The sequence below is a fragment of the Somniosus microcephalus genome, chromosome 3, assembly GCF_052327205.1.
Source record: "Somniosus microcephalus isolate GS21.2 chromosome 3, FLI_Smic_1.0, whole genome shotgun sequence".
Classification (NCBI taxonomy): domain Eukaryota; kingdom Metazoa; phylum Chordata; class Chondrichthyes; order Squaliformes; family Somniosidae; genus Somniosus; species Somniosus microcephalus.
This window is the reverse complement of record NC_140989.1, coordinates 226,352,453-226,374,819: the sequence shown is the minus strand read 5'-3', so window position 1 is coordinate 226,374,819 and position 22,367 is coordinate 226,352,453. Positions and strand designations below refer to the sequence as shown.

General features: G+C 52.5%; 1 protein-coding gene across 14 annotated transcripts in view; it reads left to right on the top strand.

Moving 5' to 3' along the window:
- Positions 1-22,367, top strand: part of ralgps2 (Ral GEF with PH domain and SH3 binding motif 2) — a 911,087-nt gene that overhangs the window by 761,328 nt on the left and 127,392 nt on the right. The window lies entirely within an intron of this gene.

Genomic DNA, 22,367 nt, shown 5'->3' with positions numbered 1-22,367 from the left:
GCCTCGAGCCTCGCCCCGTGTCCCTCTTGGGGCGCTCAAACTGAATTTCCGGCGATCGCTGCTGCTCCAAACGCTGCGCTAAATCCAGCACCCAGGCGAGCTTGGCGCCTTGTTTGCGGCTCCACCCAATTTCTCCCCCCATGAAAATTCTGGATTGTTGCAAAAATCCAACTCGTTTATTCCTGTCCTTCAGGGAGGGGCATTCCACCTCTACCTGGTCTGGCCTACAGCTGACTCGAGTCCTATTGACTCTTACTGCCCTCAGGGTATCTCATGGTGTGCAATAAATACTGTCTTGCCAATGTCATCCACATCCCCAAGGACCATGTAGTTACCCACCGCACTGTCAGGGAAGCTTTGAATTTTCCAGTTTTAAGGATTCCCTCGATTGTTTCAGTTTTTTCCCCGTAATAATCCCATTACCAAAAGGTGGAGACGGTCAACTAAAAGCTGTCGGTGGTTTTTTTTTTGTCCAGCTGAAATCAAGATGGAGCTGAACATAACGTAAATGAACATGTATGAGTCACAGCTTAAGTAAATCACCAGTCATTTTAATTGCACAAAAATGAAATAGGTTGTGTAGTGTCCGAGTATAAATAATACACGGACTGCAGGAGAACAATAATAACAGGTATTTACTGAACAGAGGGTACTCTTTTATTTGGACCCAAAAAAAACCCCAATTCGACTGTAAATAAACAAAAGTTCAACTAAAGCTTAACAAATCAAATTAAAATTTGATTTTCCATGTTGATGATGCACTCCAGTCCCCGCGGCGCCCACCGGTCGCGGAAATACTCAAGCGCACCGGCGGACACCGCGTGCTCCATCTCCAGGGCCACCCGGGCGCGAACATGGCCGCGGAAGAGATGCAGGCAATCCGGCTGGACGACCCCCTCGACCGCCCGCTGCCTGGACCAATTGATGGCTCTTTTAGCCAGGCCCAGGAGCAGGCCCACAAGGAGGTCCTCCAACCTGTCCGCTCCCCTCCGCACCGGGTGACCGTAGATCAAGAGCGTGGGACTGAAGTGCAACCAAAAATCGAGGAGCAGCCCCTTCAAGTAGTGAAAGAGGGGCTGCAACCTCTCACAATCCATATAAACGTGAAACACGGACTCCTCCAGGCCGCAAAAAATGCAGGCGGCCTGGGAGTCCGTGAACCTACTTAAAACCTTATTGCACGGGACCGCTCCATGCAACACCCTCCAGGCCAAGTCCCCGATGGAACAAGGGAGGACTCCCGCATAGAGAGCCCTCCATTGGGGACCTCCGCTACCGCCGGTCGGCAAAACGCCACGCCAAGGCGTGTCCGGACGGTAGACGAAGATGGCAAAGTGGAGAGTGTGCAGGAGCAGCCCGTACAGGAAACCCCTCCGCGCGGAATGAAAAGGCACGGAGGGTATTTCCTCGAGACGGCTCAAGTTGTGAGGCGCCGGTTCCCGAGGGGAGTTTCGGGGCCGGGCGCCGATGAGGAATTCCGTCCGAACGGGGGTAAGCTCGGACGGGATCGCCCCACGTGCTTGAGCCGCCTCGATACACCTAGTGGAGTCTGGGCCCAGTGCCGCTTTTACCGATTCGATGGTTTCGACCACGAGCCGGACGTTGGCCCAGGACAGGCGCCGCGCCAGCTCCTCCGGCGCCATCCAGCCCGCTCCTCCGCCATCGAGCAGGTCCCCGACTCTGGTCACCTTGCCAGCCACAGCCCTACCCTCCGCCAGCTGCCCGAACCCGTGTTCGTGGAGGTGCGGATTCCTGAGCAGCGGCTCCCGAAGGAGAGCTGCCGCTCCTGACGGGGGAGAGCTCCGCCTGGAAGCGACGTAGTTCCAAACCCATAGTAGTTCCTGGTAGAAGACAGGCAGCTCCCACAGGCCGGCACGCCTGCTGCCCACTTTCGCAAACAGGAGCTGCGTGTCGTAATTGAGGCCACGCAGCTGGCGGAAGAAAAACGTCGCCAGCGCACACCATCTCGGAGGATTCTCGACGTACAGGTATCTCTGCAGCGTCTGAAGACGGAAAGTCGCAGCCTGGGTGCGAAGGCACACCAGCGCCTGACCGCCCTCCCTAAACGGGAGACACAGAACCGCGGCAGAGACCCAGTGCTTCCTTTTGTCCCAGAAGAAGTCGATGAGCTTCTTCTGACTCTTGGCGACAAACGCAGGGGGAGGGATCAAAGTGACCAACCGGTACCACAACATGGCGGCCACCAGCTGGTTTATGACCAGCGCTCGACCCCTGTAGGACAACACTCGGAGCAGTCCTGTCCAGCGTCCTAGGCGAGCGGTGACTTTGGCCTCCAGCTCTTGCCAGTTCGCCGGCCAAGCGTCCTCGGCAGGGCTAAGGTAGACTCCCAAATAGAGGAGGTGCGTGGTGCTCCAGGCGAAAGGCCTGAACTCCTCCGGCAGGGAGTCCACCCGCCACTGACCCACCAGGAGTCCGGAACATTTCTCCCAGTTGATCTTGGCGGAGGATGCGTCCGAGTAAATCTGCTGGCATTCCCGCATCCTCCGCAAGTCAGCGGGATCCGTGACCATGAGGAGCACGTCATCGGTGTAAGCCGAGAGGACCACCTCCACGCCCGGCCCTTGCAGAGCCAGTCCCGTCAACCTCTTCCGCAAGAGGCGCAGGAAAGGCTCCACGCAAATGGCATATAACTGACCGGACATGGGGCATCCCTGACGCACCCCCCTCCCGAAGCGAAGGGGCGCCGTCAAGGACCCGTTAACTTTAATCAGACACTCCGCGGCGGCGTACAGAAGTCGGATCCGGGCGACGAAATGCGTCCCGAACCCGAATGCGCGCAGAGTCCCGAAGAGATACTCGTGATCCACCCTGTCGAACGCCTTCTCCTGATCCAGGGAAAGGAAGGCGACCGACAAACCAGCCCTCTGGGAGTGGTGGACCAGGTCCCGGACCAGATGGATGTTATCGTGGATGGTCCGGCCCGGGACCGTGTAGGACTGGTCGGGGTGGATCATGTGGGCCAGCACGGTGCCAAGGCGAGCAGACATGGCCCTGGCAAAGATTTTATAGTCCGTGCTGAGGAGGGAGACCGGGCGCCAGTTCTTAAGGAGGCGGAGATCACCCTTCTTAGGCAGCAGGACAATGACCGCCCTGCGCCAAGAGAGGGGCATCTCCCCGGTCGCCAAACTTTCCCCCAGGACCCGCGCGTAGTCGCCCCCCAAGACGTCCCAGAACGCCCTGTGGAACTCCACGGTCAGCCCGTCCAGCCCCGGGGACTTTCCCCTAGAGAGCTGGCGGAGGGCGCCGGTCAGCTCCGCCAGACTTGGAGCGTCCAATTTTTCGGCGCCCTCCGGGCCAACCTTCGTCAGGTCCTCCCACAAAACTCTGCGCGCATCCTCGCTGGACGGATCCGGAGAGAACAGAGCCCCGTAATAGGCGCGGGTCTCCGCGCTGATTCCCTCCGGATCCGAGACCAGAGATCCGTCGTCGGCCAGCAGCCCCAAGAGCTGCTTACGGACCCCCCGTCTTTTTTCCAGCGAGTAGAAGAAGGGGGAGCCGCGGTCCAGGTCCCGCAGGAGCTGGATCCGCGACCTCACGTACGCGCCTCGGGACCCGACGAGCTGCAGGTCCTTCAGCGCGCCCTTCTTCTCTTCGTACACCTTCCGCAGGGCCGGGTCCTCGACGACCTGACCGAGACGGGACTCCAGGTCGAGCACCTCCTTCTCCAACCGCCCGACCCGGGCCTCCCGCCTCTTGGTCGACCCCTTCGCGTACTCCTGACAGAAGAGACAGATGTGAGCCTTGCCCACATCCCACCATAGCCTCAAGGAGGGGAAGCCCCCCTGCTTCCTTCTCCAGTCGGCCCAGAATCGACGGAGCGAATCCCGGAACCGTGCGTCCTCCAGCAGCAGGTTGTTAAAATGCCAGTACACGGACCCCCCCCGCGTGTGCAGCGGAGCGAGCTCTGCCCACACCAAGTGGTGGTCCGTGCACGGCACCGGCCGCATGGAAGCTGCCGGAACGCAGGAGACGTACGCCCGGGAAATGTAGAGGCGGTCGATTCTGGACCTTCCTCCCCCAGACATCACGCTAGTGAAGGCGCTGGAGTCGGGGTGGAGATTTCGCCAGACGTCCACCAAGTCGAAGGACCCAACCAGGTCCCTCAACTTCTCCATCGCCGCCGGGCTTCGCGGGGGACCCGAACGGTCCCTCGCCTCGAGGGTGCAGTTAAAATCCCCCCCGAGGATGACGCACTCGCCCACGTCGTTGGAGCCCAAGAGAGCGGACACTTCTTCGAAGAAGTGCACTTGCTGCGCACTGGTCTGAGGGGCGTACACGTTCACTAGATGGAGCGGCACGCCCCCCAGGCGAACAGTGACCTGGAGCAAGCGGCCCGGCACGTGCTCCTTGACCCCCAAGATCTCCGGCTGAAAATGCGGGGCCAGCAAGATAGCCACCCCGCTGGAATTGTTGGAGAGGTGACTCATGCTGACCCCTCCTTGCCACTCCAGGAGCCACGTGGCTTCGTCTCCCGGAACGGTGTGGGTTTCTTGCAGGAAGCACACCGCATACTTCCCGTCCCGAAGGACCGAGAAGTTATTGGATCTGCGGCGCGCCTCCCTGCTGCCGTTGATGTTGAGGCTGGCTATGGTTATCTTCATGTCAGAAGCATAGTGCAACCTCTACCTACACCTAACGGGGGGAGGAAGCGCAGCCGCTGGTCAGCCGCCACTTCCTCAGCAGCCCAGTGAGAAACGTTGTGAGCCGACGCAGCTCGAGCGGGTTCACACCCTCGTCCGCGCCCATGATCTTAACGGTGGCGCGGACGGAATCGATGAGCAGCGCCAGCTCCGACCACCTGTCGAGGGCCAGCCGGACCTTATTGCGCTGACCCAGGCACGTGGCCATAAAATCCCGGAGTTCCCTTACGGAAATGAGGGGAGACTCGGCAAGGGGCACGAGGTCATCCATCGCCATGTCGGCGCCGGAGTCCGAATCGTCCTCCGTGCCCATCACCGAGTCCCCATCCTCCTCCAGGGGGTCGTCACCAGCGGCCGACCCGTCCGCCGCGCAGTGCGAAGCGAACGACTCGGCCGCGCCAGCCAGCCCCGCCTCCGCCCGGATCCCACCCCCAGGATCGGCGGCAGAGGATTTCTCCCTGGGCTCCTCTAGGGGTGCCGGGCCAGAAGACGGCGGCGGTTCAGAGCTCCCCTCCGCCTCAGATGCCGGAACGACCGGAGAAACCGGGGAGAGAACAATTTCCAGCTCCTCCAGTACGTCCGGCACCAGAGACGCAGCCAGGGGGCCATCCTCCTCCCCGCCACCAACCTCCGACCCAGCGGACGGGGGGTTTTGAATTAAAAGCTCTACCAGGACGAGCATCCCCTGGGAGACGTCCGGGTCGCATTGGGCGAGCTCATTATCCTCGAGCTCGCCCGACCCTGCCCCCAGGCTGCCCGACCCGGCGAGGGGTAACGGCACCGATAAAAGGTCAATTTCAATTACTGCCGCGGGTTGTTCCGCAACCCCCCCCACGGGCAGGGTCTCATCCCCATCCCCGGGAGGCACGTGCTGGACAGACACATCTGCCTCAGCCTCCCGAGGGACAGGCGACCCCTGCCGATCGCTGGTGATGACGACAGCGCTGCAGGGGGGGGGGGGGCGCAGTACCCGCGGCGGGCGACGACTCCCCCTGTTCGGAGGGACCTTCCTCCTCCCGGTCCTCCTCCTCATCCAGGGGGTCGCGCCTTTTTAGCACGGAGGGAGCGAGGGAGACCTCCATGTCTGCAAAGGCCTCCTCCTCGACTCCCTCCGGCGGAGCAGGTTTGTCGGGTTCCTCGGGCCCGAGCCCGGCCGCAGGTATTGGCATTACCGCTGCGGCGGTTGCGGCCACAGGCTCGGGCACGAGGCCCCTCCCGCTCACATCTGCCCTGATCAACTCCGCGAGGAGCGCGGTTGTAAGGGGCTCAAGGGGCAAGGGCTCGCCATCCACGGGGGAACCCGCCCTAAGGTGCTTCTTTTTTCCCCGCACCTTCTTTCCGGCCGGACATGCTCCCTCCCCCCCGCCGGAGGCCTTGGTGGCATCGGCCCCCGACGTCAACCGCGCATCAGACGTACTTGATGCGCGGGCAGATCCGGGGGGAAGGGCGGCGGCGGCGGCGCCGCCAGCCTCGGCCGCACGAGATGATCCGGCGGCCTTGGAGGCAGGGCAGTTCCTCCTGATGTGCCCCACCTCCCTGCAGGCATGGCACCTCACACCGTCCGACGTCCAAAAGGCGCGGTAGGCGGTCCCCTCGTGGAGGACGACGAACGCCCCGTCAGTGTCCTCCTCCCGCGCCAGCTGGATAAACAGCTGGCGCCGGAAGGAGAAGACGTGGCGAAGGCTGGCCTCCCGGAAGCCGAGCGGGATGGGTGTGATCCCCGACCTCACCTCCCCAAGTTGTCGCAAATGGGGAAGGAGGAGCTCACCAGGAACATAGGGCGGGACGTTGGAAATAATGATCCTCTGCGCGGTGGCCTTGAGAGGATCCACCGGCAGGAAGGTCCCGCCCACGGTGAGCCCCTTGGCGACAGCCAGGGACACTGCCCGCTCCGACCCCAGGAAGAACACAGCCTTCCCATACATTTTCGAGGCCGCGACGATGGCTGAGGGGCCGACAACCCCAGCCATGGCCTTGACACAGGCCTCGATGGTCATAGTGGGGTGAGTGTAGCTCTTCACCCCAAGCTTTTTTGTTATTAATCGAAAAGGTGATGGGGCAGCAGGAACAGCGGGAGCAGCTGTGGCTGTGGCTACCACTCTCGCATAGGTCCCGGCTGGCCCCGCCACCGGCGAAGACGCAGTCGCCATTCTGGGGTGCTTTTTTTAAGGGCTACACTCACCCCAAGTCACAGGCCTGAAGGTGTTAATGGCCTCGGTGTATATATATATTTTTTGTCCTCTATTGAGCAGAGGGAGCTGATTAAAATGAGGACACACCTCTCTCCTTATTGATTTAAATTGGGAGAGGGGCCCTCTCCCCTCTGCTCAATTGGCAATTAATAAAATAGATGAAACTAAGGTGCCTTAGAAAGACAGGCAGAGAGAGACAAAGAGAGAGAGAGAGGTGGGGGGGTGGGAAGGAGGGAGGCCGCAAAGGGCAGTGTTGCCACTCAGGATGGTGGGTGGGTGTTGGCAGGGTTGCACTCTCCGATGGAAAAAGTCTTTGGTGGTGGTGGTCTTCTGGCAGGGGGAGAAGACGTCTTCACCTGGAAAAGCTGGAGAAGCCCAGGCTCAGTCCTGCAACAGGTCTTAACGATGTAATTAAATTAAATTAAGGACTTCACCTTGGGCAGCTCCAAGCTCTCCCAGGGCAGGCAATAGAAGGGATGCTAATTAGTGGTGTGTGTGGCCTAGCTTTTAACAAGAGCCACACACACACACACTACACCCCTTGATGATCCGGCCTTGCTTCTTCTTTTCTCCCCCCACCTAAAATACAAAGTCTTGGGAGAGTGCCCCAAATAACACCCACCTGTAGATGTTCCGGATGAAGTTTTCTTCCCTCCTTTCAAGCAGTTGGTTTCTCTCCCCTCTCTCCCTCTCCTGAAGTGGAGGCCAATTTGGGGAGGCAGTGATAGAAAAGGCCTCTCCCCTGGTTGATGTTGATGTAGGCCTCCTTTCTCTTTCTCCTCTGTCCTCTCTCTCCAGGCACCTCAGTTGATGTAATGATGGTGGAGTTGGTGGTGGTGGTGGTCCAACGTTCTCCTCCTCTTCCTGGTCAGGGGACCACCACTTTAATCCACTCTCCAAAGTCTGGCTGCTCCCTCTGCTCGTGCTTGCAGCTGCACAGCCAACAATGCTGTGCAAACTGAACAGAGGGTAACTTAAGACTGAAGTACAGAAGCCTGCTATGGCTTTATATACAGGGGTGGTCACTGCCGGTACTGCAGTATAGAATCAGTTCTTCTCTTAAAGGTACATACACAACAATTCCTCCCCTTTTAGATAAACAGTACATAACATTCATTTAACAACTAAATACAATGTTCTCTGTACTAATCATTTATAAGTTCAGCCTTTGAGGAGGCTTCCTGATCCTGACTGGATAGCGCCTTTCTCGAGTACCCTGTTCTTGCGGCGGAGTTGATTCTGGCTCATTGTCATTGGTTGGTTCGTCAGCTTCCAATACCACTGCTTCTGAGGTAGATGCAATCTGTACTTTGGGTTGATTACCAGGTGCACCTGCTCGTGGTATGGGTTTGGCTTGTTCCTGTGACTCTAGAATCTGGTCAGCATGGCGTCTCACGATGCTCTCTCCAACGTCCACTGTGTACATTAGTGGTCCCTGCTGTGTGCATATCGTTCCTGGCTGCCATTTTTCTGTTCGGTAGTCACGGGCCAAGACTGGTTGCCCTATCTTGAAGCTCCTGGTTGGCTTCTCATTTATGTGCTGGAACTGCTTATCCTCAACATCTCGTCTTAATAATAATAATTCAACTTTATTGTCATTGTACAAGTACATGAACAACGAAATGTGATCTTGCAAGCTCCCATGAGTCCAGTACAAATAACATTAACATTAAACGTAAATAGCACCGTCCTGGGAGAAGCAAAGCCGCTGCGTCTGTGCGCGCCGCCATTCCATTTCCGCCATTCCTCCTGTCCGACAATCTTCAGCCCAACGCCCAGGCCTACTCACCAGCCACCCCTCCCGGGGCTCCTTCCGTGACCTTCTCACCAACCGCCCCTCCTCGGGGCTCCTTCCGTGACCTTCTACACCTGGTTTTTCCCTGATGGTCACCCCTCCAGGTACTAACCAGGCCTGGCTCTGCTTAGCTTCCAAGCCTTGCCAGTGACCCTGTCCCTAGTCCCAGGAACAGGTCTTATGTTTGGTTTGAGCAAATCCAGGCGACATCTTAGCCTTCGGTTGAAGAACATTATGGCTGGAGCTTGGTTGGTGACTGCATGTGTCGCATTCCGGTAAGCAAACAAGAAATTATCCACCTTGTGTTGTAGTGGTATGTCGTCATTATGCATTGCCTTTTTAAAGGTCTGAACAAACCTCTCAGCCAATCCATTTGTGGCTGGATGATATGGGGCAGATGTGTAATGTTTCACCCCATTATTCCTCAGAAACCTCCGGAAATCCTCGGACATTATGCTTATGGAAATTCCATTTACGTACGGAATCCCCATTAGCTTAATAGGAATCCCCAAAAAACACATTTTTACAGCACTGAATAAAAAAAAATCATTTCATGTTTAAAATTAGTTAAAATACAATTTAATTAAACATTTAAAACAAAAAACTTAATTTTTTTGAAAAATAAATTTAAACCTTTTTAAAGAGGCCAAAAATAAAAAAACTTATTTTACAAGTTTTTGAATGTTAAAATGATTTTTTTAAATTTATTTTAATATTTATTTTCACCCTTACGCTGGTAAAATAAGGCCTTACATAACATAAGAAATAGGAGCAGGAGTAGGCCATTTGGCCCTTCGAGCCTGCTCCACCATTCAATAAGATCATGGCTGATCTGCTAGCTCATCTCCACTTTCCTGCATTATCCCCATATCCCTTGATTCTCTTAACATTCAAAAATCTATCAATCTCTGTCTTGACTATACTCAACGACTGAGCCTCCACAGCCCTCTGGTGTAGAGAATTCGAAAGATTCACCACCCTCTGAGTGAAGAAATTTCTCCTCATCTCAGTCCTAAATGGCCGACCCCTTATTCTGAGACTGTGACCCTTGGTTCGAGACTCCCCAGCCAGGGATACCTTTTATCAGGCGTAAGAGCTTCACAGGCATTCGCTGGGTAGTAGTTGGGCAAATAGCCCAACTCTCCGCGGGCAAATAGCCCAACTCTCTGCCAGCAAATGTCCATTTCCAGTGCATGCGGAGGATCTGTCGAAGATTCTTGACAGATTGTAAGTTCCGGGTATTCGCACATGCGCAGCCCATGCGTAAGCCCAGAACTTGGGAGGCACTTACGGCCGTGTATGCACCGCATATACAGTCCTAGACCCCTGAAAATCCGGGCCGTAGAAATTTACAGCAGAGAAGGAGGCTTAGCGATCCTGAATTAATCACAATGTGTAGTAAAATGTATGAAGAAATAGGCCCATAAAATGTTTACACAGTGCCTTAATAATAAAGCAAATCGCCACTAGATTCCATCATAACTTTCAAAAGGGAATTGGATAAATACTTGAATGGGAGAAAATTGCAAGGATATGGGGAAAGAGGAGAGTGGGACTAATCGGATAGCTCTTTCAATGGGCCGAACGACCTTCTGTGCTGTAAGATTCTGTGATTCTATGAGAGCAGTTAAGAACTGCTGCAAGGTATCCGAGGTGGATACCATGTTGAGGAAGCTATTTTTTATGCTGCTTCTGAAGGCTGGTGTTTTGTTTGCTTGCTAAAGATCTTTTAGTACTTTGGGGATTAAGTCATGACTTTTATTGCTACTTTTACTCAGCTTTGCTCCGAGTACTTCTCTGCACTGCAAACATGATTTCTCAATGGGATCACCTTTATTTTGATATGAAGAGGAGCAGAATGCAGACATGGAAGAAGCTATGTTGAAGTTTCTTAGAGTTAAGCATCACCAAAGGTATCTCTTTCCTACACATTGAAACTCACTCACAGGGATCCACAGTGCAAAAAGGTCTTACTTGAGCATCCCCAGCACACGAGGAGAGTGCATAAGAAGGAGCAGAAGTGGAACAGAGGAGTCAGAGCAAGGAGAACATAACTGATAGCTCAGAAATTTGAAAAAATCAAGCTTGACTTACCAAATAAAGTTAATTCACAGCTCCCTGTTCTCCCCCACACACCCTCACAATGACCCTCCCTATTCAAGACTTCTGCCAGGACCTTCATAAGATAAAAGTCTACATTTTCTCCTGCCGTCATCCAACTCCCAAGAGTTCAATGCAGTCGGAAATTAACTCTCAACTGTTTGCGATAAAGCTACCTTTTCTTGAAACAACAACATTCACCAGGAAGTGGCAACTAAAGTTGATTATCAAAGGAGGGTCAGAGAGGAATTTTCCAGTTTTTTCCCCCTAATTGGCTTGAGTTTTTATCTGCTTTTCCTGCTCTCCCAGGAGTCTACATGGTTTCTGGGTGGGGTGGGGCATGTATGTATATTAAGATACACAAGACGTCACTATTGTGTGGAACAGGCTGGATGGACCAGGAGGTTTAAAATATATTCTCCCTCTTTACAACTACTTGTTAACACAGTTACTGCCCTTTATGTCAGCTAATTTACTCTAGTTCCTAATCTGCTACTCCTACCAAGTGCTCCCTGAGTGGCATGAGGTTGAGTGGTGGGTGAGATGGTTCCTTATGGACCTTAAAGACATGAGGTGCCTCTTGTCTCAGGGTAGCTGCTGCCCCAGAGGGACCAGCTTCTGGCAGCCTGGTACTTTTAATAGCAAGGAACGCTGGGCCCATGTCTAAAGCTCTCTCGTGTGAAGTCATTAGAGGGCGCCTTGAGGAAATGGGCTCCCTACCACTCGACGGAGGAGCAGTGACATCTGCACCCACTCCTTGCAGCCCACTGGGGCTGGGCACAGGCTCACGTGTCATCAAAGTCCTAATAATCCCAATGAAGTCTTGGGAGCCCTGTGAAAGTGTTCTGTTCAAAGCATCTATTGAAGCTTTGGTGGCTGCCACTCCAGAAGTCATCAATGTCCTTGGAAGCTCTTCCTGGCCTCCTGATGCTGAAGCAGTTTCCTGGACTGTCACAGTCTCCAGGGCGTTCTGCAGTTCATGCGAAATTTCCTGCAATGTGTCACAGATGCGGGTAGTGGACTCCTCCCACTTCTCTATTATCTGAACCATATGTCTGGAAACAGTCTCCACAGTCTCCACATGAGAACAGTGTTCCCAATTGTTCTTTTGCACACTGCGTTGTAGGGTCCTCAGATGACACCAGTTGTTTCTTCCCTCTCCATGAAGAAACCGGCACTTTCCTTTTCTTTCATTCCCAGATCATCATTCCCCTATAACGGTCTGTCCAATTCCTTACTCGTGGGTGTCCCTGTGCTGGTGCTGGTACAGGTATGGCGAGGGAACAGATTCTCACAAGGTGCCTGAGAATCTGCAAGTGGTAAGTGTAATTGCTATTTTTTTCCCAAGAGTAAAGTGATGTACCTGTAAACACTGCAGCCCCATTTATAATATAGTAATGGCTCTGAAGAGAGGATCAAAAACAAACTACAAGTTTGCAGATAAAAGTAGACGTAGAGCAAATAGTGAGGAACACTGGAAACAGATTCAGAAGGATTTGAATTTTTATGGGAAACTTAGCTGATAAGTTGATTTAGGAAAATGCTGCAGAAGGAAGAAGCCAGAATTGTGAATACGTATTGAATGGAACACTTGTACAGCATGCTCATCAGGATAGGAATTTGGGTGCTATTGTGGAAAAATCATTGAAATTATTTGCAAAATGCATGGTTGCAGTAAAAAGGAAAGCAAGATTTCTAAACCAAACCAAAGAGGTGATTTGTTTCTGTGGTACTGTGTGCTGCACTGGTCACCTTGCTATAGGAAAGATATCGTGGAGCTTGAAAGTGCGCAATTTGTGACAGCGAGGGTGAGAAGCTGGTGTTGGGGATCTGGTTAGCTATGTGGAAATAGTAAGGAAGTTGAACTCGTTCCCATGAGAAAATCAGAGACCTTGTGGTGATGTAATAATAATGGAGAACCACCTCTACCTCTGTAAGTCAAGCCATCATTAATCTCAAAGCATTTATCTGATCATCTTTGGGTTACTGCCTGCCTTTTGTATTGTAAGTAAGGCCACTGGCTTGTAGTTTTCATGGGAAAAGGGACAGAATCACAGGGATGCAAATCCCCAGAGTGCCAATAAAATAAAACCCGGATACCCTTGTTAAAAATAATAGCGGCATTTAACATAATTCAGCCACTGAATTGGGAGGTGCACTTTCTGCCTTTTACAAGTGGTACTTTGTTGGTTTCCCCAGGGAAGACTCGACCCTTTGTCAGAACACTATTGCTGACCTGTTGACCTGTTCTTGGAGCTGGTGGGCCCAGTTTAAATTTCAAGCCTGTTTTAATTTCACATCTCATCCGTAGGTTTTCTATGTTTTCCATCTTTCCCATTTCACTTGGGTCTCTGACTGCCTTAGCTATTCACGTGTTCTTGGTTTCTTTAATTCTTTTATTGTTTCAATGTCTCTCTCTATGACTTGACTGAGGATCTGTTTTAAAAAAAAATGAATTTGTTTTTTATGGGATGTGGGCGTCGCTGGCAAGGCCAGCATTTATTGTCCATCCCTAGTTACCCTTGAGAAGGTGGTGGTGAGCCGCCTTCTTGAACCGCTGCAGTCCGTGTGGTGAAGGTACTCCCACAGTGCTGTTAGGGAGGGAGTTCCGGGATTTTGACCCAGTGATTTTGCCAGCAATCATTCCACTAATGCGTCCTCTTTGTGCTCATATGGTTGTTTTTTTCCCTTCTCGTCCTTTTTCTGACATCATTAGTATGCTTGTCCCTCTCTTAATTTTCAGTTCTGAAGAAGGGTCCCTGCCTGAAATATCCACATTTTTGTTCCCTCCATCAATGCTGACTCACCTGTGTGTTTCTGTTTTTCTTCCAAATCTCCAGCATTTGCAGTATTTTTGCTTTTTAATCAGTGATTATTACAGCCGAGCTCTATCTGTGTGGATTAATTTGCACCCAGTGGCGATTTATTGGAAAATGTTGAGTTCTTGCATGGACGTCAGTTGAAGACATTAAAAACAAAATAATTGTGTGAGAAGCCCACTGGTGGCAAGTGAATTTTAATTGAATGGCCTGTGCACTTTTTCACCTGTCCAGATTTTTCCGGCTCTTCGTCAGTTCTCTGAGCAACAATAACACCCCTGCCAGAACCATTTTGACGTGTAATGGGCCGGATTTAGAACAGTCCGCCCTTAGCAAAAAGGAATGTGCTTTTGCACGATCTTTTGGAGCCCTTTAATATCCGGGTGATGCTTGATTTATTATTAATAGGAAATGAAATTAATTTGTTTTTGCTGTAAAAGGAGGCCTTGACTTGTTCTCTCAAATGGAGAAAAATACAAAGACTTAAAGAACTGTAACAGTGGATTATCAGATCTGAGCAATTCACATAGAATTGAATGAGCCATATTAATACAAAGCTGTATTTCTATGAATAATCAGGAAACTGTGATTGGTAATTCTGTTGCCTCCATCCTACCCTGTTGAGCAGATTGGGCCTATACTCATTGGAGTTTAGAAGAATGGAAGGTGATCTTATTGAAACATATAAGATTCTGAGGGGCCTTGGCAGGGAGGATGTTTCCCCCCGTGGGGGAATCTAGAACTAGGGGGCATAGTTTCAGAATAAGGGGTCGCCCATTTAAAACGGAGATGAGAAATTTCTTTTCTCAGAGGGTCGTGAATCTTTGGGATTCTCTACCCCAGAGAGCTGTGGAGGCCGAGTCATTGAATATATTCAAGGCGGAGATAGACAGATTTTTGAAAAGCAGGGGAGTCCAGGGTTTTGGGGAGGGGCAGAAAAGTGGAGTTGAGGCAAAGATCAGATCAGCCATGATCTTATTGAATGGCGGAGCAGGCTCGAGGGGCCAAATGGCCTACTCCTGCTCCTATTTCTTATGTACCCTGCAGAGCTATTTGGGTGAGATTAAGATCCTCAGCTGTAGGTTTGTGATTGGATAATCCAGCTATTTGACTGCTTATTTTTCTCCAATTTTCTCCCTGGTTCTTACGAAGGCACTGATTGATGCTGGTAATGGTTCCACAAGTGTTAGAAGCCCTGCAGTACATCACTGAAGTGGTCATTCTTAAACCCTAGAGCATTACTGCTGCACTCGGTCCTATTCTCGCACAACGCCCACACGTACGATTTTCCAGCAGGGACCAGATGTTAGCAATCAGGAGTGGAAACCCTGGGCTGACTGTAGTACCAAACTGCTGCCCCAGCTAAGATAAGGTATATCAGCGCAGATCTAATATTGACAGTTTAAGAGGTAGCATATTGTTGTTGTAACTAAATATATTTTAAAAATATTATACTTCCTGGCCTGGTAGCTGCAATGCCAAAGCATTAGACATTAAACTTGGAGGCCAACTTAGATCCCACTCAGAAGTGACATCTTTGTCCTTCTTTCAGGGTATCTTGACCTCCGTGTGGGAGCCAATGATTTTATTACATTACCACTGTTTCTTTCCAATAACTTGGTATAAATGTTTCTCAGGTTTCTCAATCCTCCGGCCAAAGTACTTTGGTTTTGAGTTGTCTTGGCCATTTTTGGTTTCCCTGACATTGTATTCCTGCTAGGAACTGTTGAGTAAATTATGAACTCCAGCATTCATCATTCCCAATCTAACCTACATTCTATGACATTGGATACATTATTTGAATGAGAAAAGAGCTCTGGGTCCCCCATAACATGTAAAAGCAAAAATATGAATGGTAATTTAAATGGTCTAAGTGAGGGAGCACAGATTGATTGGGCCAGAGAAGCACTCAGTCATTAACTGGAGACGAGAGTACAGTAATGTGGTGAAAGTCATTACTTCATTACAGGGATTAATAATTGTGCCGTCCGATTCAAGGTGCAGTGAATGCTCCATATGGTGACTTAGTTTCCTACTAAAAACCACGATGAACAAAATCTAACTGTGTAAGTCGAATGATTGTGGCAGAAAGTTTTACGAATGCCTTCATCTGTGTTTTCAACAACTTTTTCTTCTCCTTGTTTCTCCAACTGAATGGCTAGCTAGGCCACTTTAGAGGGCATTAAGAGTCAATGACACAGCGTGGGCTACACAAGTTAGGGGTGTCAGGTACCCTTTCTTGAAGGACGTTAGTGAACCAAAAGAATTTTTACTTTTTCCTGGTGCTAGCCCACAAATGATCAGATTTATTGATGAGCTGTTATTGATCAGCAGTATTATCCATAACCTGACTGAGCAGATCACTCACCCATTGTGGAGCCTACCTGATTGTTGTTGTATTAATTTCAGTGGAGCGACAATCAGGCATGTTCTACGGTGGACGGATGATCCGCTGCTCCAGGTTACTGGCCAGCCAACGAAGTTGAAAATTACCCCCACTGTCTCCATTTAAAAAAAAAGTTTGGTGATTTATTCTTTTATTGTTCAGCAAAGGGGGAGAGACCGAAGCGTTGTCTGTCACTTTCGACCTGATGACAAGGTATGCAAGTGGCATATAATGATTTACATTATTACGCTGTTTGTAAGCCACCTGAAAAACATTTGCCAAAAGCTTTTTCTTCAAGATGGGGCTTCTTTTAGGTAGAAACATTAAAGCAGGAATGAACTTTCTTTTCCCTGATGAGTTGGTTTAAAAAAAAAATTAAATCTTCATTATTTCAGACCAATCACCTGGTGGAAAAATTGGACATCCAGTCAGAATTCAGCTGGAATTGTAAAAATAATTGATGTGGCAACTTAGGGGGTTTTCTTTTAAGGTTGGCGTTAAATATGTTGTTGTTTGGTGGGGGAGTGGTGGAATTCAAGCAGAGGGAGTTTTACTCTGTGGCTGGATTTGTTGTACATGATCTGGGGAGGGGGATGGGGGAGGTGGTTGATGCTTGATGGTGGGCGTCTGAATTGGAAAAGTATTCAATTAGTTAATGCTAATATTGCTTATCTACGTGGGCACAAAAATACTAAAGTCCATAGGAAGGGCGTCGTGGGACAAACCCTTATTGATCAGGAATACTTCAGTTTATTTTTATAAAGGACAACTTAAGGCAGGTTAGACGTGTGCGCTGGCGAGACGCTTGTAGTTATTGAGTAATGAGGCGTTGCACAGACATATTTAGCTGAACAGTGAATGGATTATTATTTGTAACGGTGAGAGTCGGGGATAATTAGACCACTGCCAAAGTGCACACCGTAAAACTATACTTAGTGGTTAAAGTATGGACTGTGAAAACTATAGAACTATACTGTGTGGTTAAAGTATAGGCTGTGAACTAAATCAGTGTGATTAAGGTATGAACTGTGAAATTATATTATGTGATTAAAACATGGACCATAGGTTTACCACCAGTCTGGTATTGGACTGGACTGCATTGTCCAGTTTTTGAGTAGGCGATGTAGAAATTCTAAAATTTGAACCAGACGCCAGAAGTTTTATTTTTTATTTTTTATTTGACACTGTGGGGAACTACGGTCTCCCGCGTAAAGAAATAGGCAACACAGCGAGCTACAAGAAATAGGTCTTTACTCCAACTCTCACAATACAGTGCTGAATTCGTGAAGCCCGCGAACCTGTGATGACTCACGGATTGGTCACCTGCTGGAACCTGATTGGTTTTCCTTCTATCAGCAGCAGGCAAGTCTGAACGTGCCTTATTCCTCTCAGCTTGCAACTGTCCTGCGGGGGGAGGGGAATACAGCAGTTAAAAGGGGATTATACAGGTTTATCTACATACACACAGTGTTTCCCCCATGTGGCAACCACATACGCCCCCCCCCCCCAGAATCCTCGTTAACTGTAAAAGTCAGTCTCTGCGGAGGTTTGACCAAGCGGCTGTAGTAGCCATCTGGCGTGTGAGGAGGGCTGTCTGGGAGGTCGGCCGGTTGGTTCGTCGGCTGGTCTGGCGGCTGGTCTGCCGGTGGGCTGGCTGGACGGGCTACCAGCGAAGGTGGGGCGGCGGCCGGAAAGTAAGGTTCTGGCATGTCTTGGTCCTCTTGTGGGGCCGCCGCCAACGCGGGAGGTCTGCCCCGCCATGGGGGAAGAGCAGGCCGAAACGGGAAGCTGAGGTCTACTGAAATAAGGTTTGGCTTCCCGCCGACATTGATAAGAAAAGCTTTGTCCCCCGTCTCCAATACTGGGAAGGGGCCGGTGTATGGTGCCTGCAGCGGGCCTCTGTGCGCGTCCCGGTGCACGAAGACGAACTCCGCATGTCGTAAGTCTCGAGGCACGTAGGACGGCTGCGGGCCGTGTTGCGAAGTGGGCACTGGACGGAATTGCTGGGCTGCATCCTGGTGCAGGGAAAGCTGTCTGGCGGCCGACCACGGCTCCGTTGTCAGGGGGAGGAAGTCGCCTGGTACTCTGAGCGGTTGGCCGTAGACCATCTCGGCCGCAGAGGCGCGGAGGTCCTCTTTGGGCGCGGTACGCAATCCCAGGAGAACCCAGGGTAGTTTGTCGATCCAGCTGGTGTCGACCAGGCTGGCGCGGAGGGAGGCTTTCAAAGAACGATGAAAGCGCTCGCAGAGCCCGTTGGCCTGCGGGTGGTAGGCTGTTGTCCTGTGCAACTTGGTGCCGAGGCCGGCGATGATGGCATTCCACAAGTGGGAGGTGAACTGGGGGCCTCTGTCCGAGGATATGTCGGTCGGCACGCCGAACCGGGCCACCCATGTCGAGACGAATGCTCGCGCGACGTCGGTCGTGGTGGTGGAGGCGAGGGGAACCACCTCGGGCCATCTGGTGGTGCGGTCAACGATCGTGAGCAGGTGTGTAAAACCATGCGACGGCGGCAAGGGGCCTACCAGATCGATGTGGAGGTGGTCGAAACGCCTCTCGGGCACCGGGAAACACTCCAATGGCGCCTTAGTGTGCTGCTGGACCTTAGCGCGCTGACACGGCACGCATGTGTTGGTCCAGTCTCTCTCATCCTTGTGGAGTCCAGGCCAGACGAACTTGGCAGACATAAGTTTCTGAGACGCACGCATCCCTGGATGTGAGAGGCCGTGGATGATGTCGAAAACTCGCTTGTGCCAGGCGGATGGAACGACCGGCCTAGGCGAGGGGACTGAGATGTCGCACAGGAGGGCTGTGCCGGCTGCGTGGAAGTGGATGTCGGCCAGGGTGAGGCTGGTAGTTGACGTCCTGAGGGCCTGGATCTCCGCGTCGGCAGCCTGGTCTCTCGCCATGCTGGCGTAGTCGACGCCCAGGTGCACTGCGTGGAGCGAGGGTCTTGAGAGGCAGTCGGCCACCAAATTGTCCTTGCCGGCGACATGGCGGATGTCCGTGGTGAACTCCGAGATGAAGTTGAGTTGGCGCTGTTGGCGCGCGGACCAGGGTTCGGTTACTTTGGCCATGGCGAAAGTGAGCGGCTTGTGGTCCACGAATGCGGTGAATGGCCGGCCTTCCAGAAGGAAACGGAAGTGCCGGATTGCCAGGAACAGGGCCAGGTGCTCTCTGTCGAACGTGCTGTAAGCCTGCTCGTTCTTCCGCAGCTGTCGGCTGAAAAATGCCAGTGGCTGCCAGGCGCCTTCGACCCACTGTTGCTGGACGGCGCCGACGGCGTAATCCGAGGCGTCCGTGGTGAGGGCGGTCTTGGCGCCCGGGATGGGGTGTGGCATTGGCCAAGGCGCTTTTGGTCTGGTGGAAGGCTGTCGCCATCTCGCTGGACCAGGTGAGTTGCTCTTTGCCCATTTTGCCCCTGGTGGCTTCGTAGAGGGGGCGCATGAGTGCGGCGGCCTTGGGCACGAACCGGTGATAGAAATTGACCATCCCCAAAAATTCCTGCAGCGCCTTAACCGAGGTGGGCTGGGGAAAGTCCGCCACCGCCTGCACCTTGGAAGGTAGGGGAATGGCTCCCCTTGGCGAGACTCTGTGGCCGAGAAAGTCAATTTGGGCTGCTCCGAACTGGCATTTGGCTGGGTTGACGATTAGCCCGTGTTGGCTGAGGCGTTGGAAAAGGGAGTGCAAATGCGCGATGTGCTTGGCCTTGCTGGTACTGGCCACGAGGATATCGTCCAGATAGACGAACAGGAAGCTCAGGTCCCGTAGGACGGAGTCCATGAGCCGTTGGAAGGCCTGTGCGGCGTTCTTAAGCCCGAAGGGCATGCGCAGGAACTCGAACAGTCTGAAGGGGGTGATGACCGCCGTCTTCTGGACGTCTGCGTGGTGGACGGGGACCTGATGGTAGCCGCGAATCAGGTCGACCTTGGAAAAGACGGACTTTCCTGCTAGGTGTGCCGAGAAGTCTTGGATGTACGGAATGGGGTATCTATCGGGCGTGGTGGCATCGTTGAGCCGTCTGTAGTTGCCGCAGGGGCGCCAGCCACCGCCTGGCTTGGGCACAATGTGGAGGGGGGACGACCAAGGGCTGTTCGAGCGGCGGATGATGCCCAGTTTTTCCATCGTGGCGAATTCTTCCTTGGCCACCGCCATCTTGGCTGGGTCCAGGCGTCTGGCTCGAGCGAACACTGGTGGTCCCGTAGTGGCGATGTGGTGCTCGACCCCATGCTTGGCTGCCGCAGCTGAGAAGGTCGGTTGTGTGAGCCTTGGGAAATCTGCGAGTAGGCGGGTGTAGTCGTCATGCGCCGGGGCGGAGCAGGACCCGACGAGGGCCGGGCTGTTGCTCTGCTGACAGGCCAGTGAAGCGACAGTTGCTGCGTCGATCAGGCACCTGTCGTGGACGTCGACCAGGAGTCCGTGGGCGCAAAGAAAATCGGCGCCCAGCAAAGGATGTGCCACCGAGGCCGTCACGAAATCCCACGTAAATCACTGGCCGTTGAAACAAACCTCGGCCCGTCGCTTTCCGAAAGTAGCGATGGCTGCGCCATTTGCCGCCACAAGGGGTGGGCCGCTGCGGCCTGCCTGGATGTCAAGCTGGGAGGCAGGAATTATGCTGCATTGGGCTCCGGTGTCGCAAAGGAATCTGCGCCCTGAAAGAGAGTCGGTTATGTACAGCAGTTTACCTGCGGTGCCGATGGCCATCGTGGCGGTGGGGGTGCGGTCGAGCGGGCCTAGGCGGCGGCGCGGGGCTGGTGCGTTGGGTCGGGCGGCCATCTTGGTTTGATCGAAAGAGCAGGGTGCTCTGCAGCGTTGGGCCTTGTGGCCGAAACGCGCGTGGTAGTAGCATAGTTCTGTGGCCTGGCGTGGCGGCGCGTGCTCGGTGGTGTCGGGGAGCCTCGCGGCTGCACAGCCGAGTTGGGCGATGGTGAAAACTTTTTCCGCGGCGGTTGCCAGTTGTACGCAGTCCGTGATCGGGGACCCCGCGAGGGCAGTCTGTACCTGCTGAGGAAGCAGGCTGAGGAAAAGGGCCCGAAACAAAAAGCACTGCGGTTCAGAGCCCAGGAGCGCAAGCATCCGGCTCATCAACTGGGTCGGGGTAGAATCGCCGAGGCCTGGTAGTGAGAGAAGCCTGCGGGCCCTCTCCTCCTTGGACAGGCCGTAAGCCTGCAGCAAGCGGCCCTTAATGGTTGAGTACTTGCCGGTCTGTGGTGGGTTCCCCAGCAGGTCGAGAACTTCGGCGGCGGTAGAGCTTGCTAATGCTGAGACTACGTGGAGGTACCTTTCTTCATCGTCTTGAACCCTGCGAAGGGTGAATTGGACCTCCGAGTGCGCGAACCAAGCTGGTGCTTGGTGTTCCCAGAAAGTGGGGAGCTTCAAGGACGCGGTGCCGGCCGACATCAGGCTGCTTCTGGTTGCCATCGGGTTGTTGCTGGCCTCTGTAGGGCTGCGTGAGTCGGGGGCTTCGGCCGCCGACATTCGGGGTCACCAATGTGGGGAACTACGGTCTCTCGCGTAAAGAAATAGGCAACACAGCGAGCTACAAGAAATAGGTCTTTACTCCAACTCTCACAATACAGTACTGAATTCGTGAAGCCCGCGAACCTGTGATGACTCACGGATTGGTCACCTGCTGGAACCTGATTGGTTTTCCTTCTATCAGCAGCAGGCAAGTCTGAACGTGCCTTATTCCTCTCAGCTTGCAACTGTCTTGCGGGGGGAGGGGAATACAGCAGTTAAAAGGGGATTATACAGGTTTATCTACATACACACAGTGTTTCCCCAATGTGGCACAATTCCAGTTTTTTTGCCTTACCTCTTGCATCTTACTACAGTATGTGCAAGTATTAGTTCTTGAGATTTTCAATGAATTTTCATCAGCGGCGAAGCAAAAGTCACCATACAAATCAAAATTTCCAACCCATCCTCCCCCATCTCACTCTGCGTTTTTGGTTCTGGTAGAAGGTTGCAGCTCTGAAGGTGAGGGCATTGCCTGGGACCCAGTGCAATACCTTAAAATGGATACACCCAACTATATAACTTAAAAATTCTTAATTTCAATCTGTGAGTTGTTGCAACCACATTGCAAGCCACGCAGTTAACCATTTATTCATGAAATGGAAAACCCACCTTATACCGATGGCAGGTGTTCATGGTGATTCAGTTACTGCACAGGGAGTGGATGTGAGGATGATGGAGATGCTGTGGTGCATAAAGCTTGGCAATCGATCTTGCACCTTGTGATGAAATATTCCATTCATCACTCATCAGTATTTCTCTGCCTGTGACTGTGGTTGGTTTCAGTTTCATTTCCATTGTATTGTACTGTGTGTAGGGCTCCGCCCATACCTGGCTCCTATGTAAGCTGGCCCAGCCTGCAGCACATCCAGTATGGCAGACCTCTGGATGGAAGATACA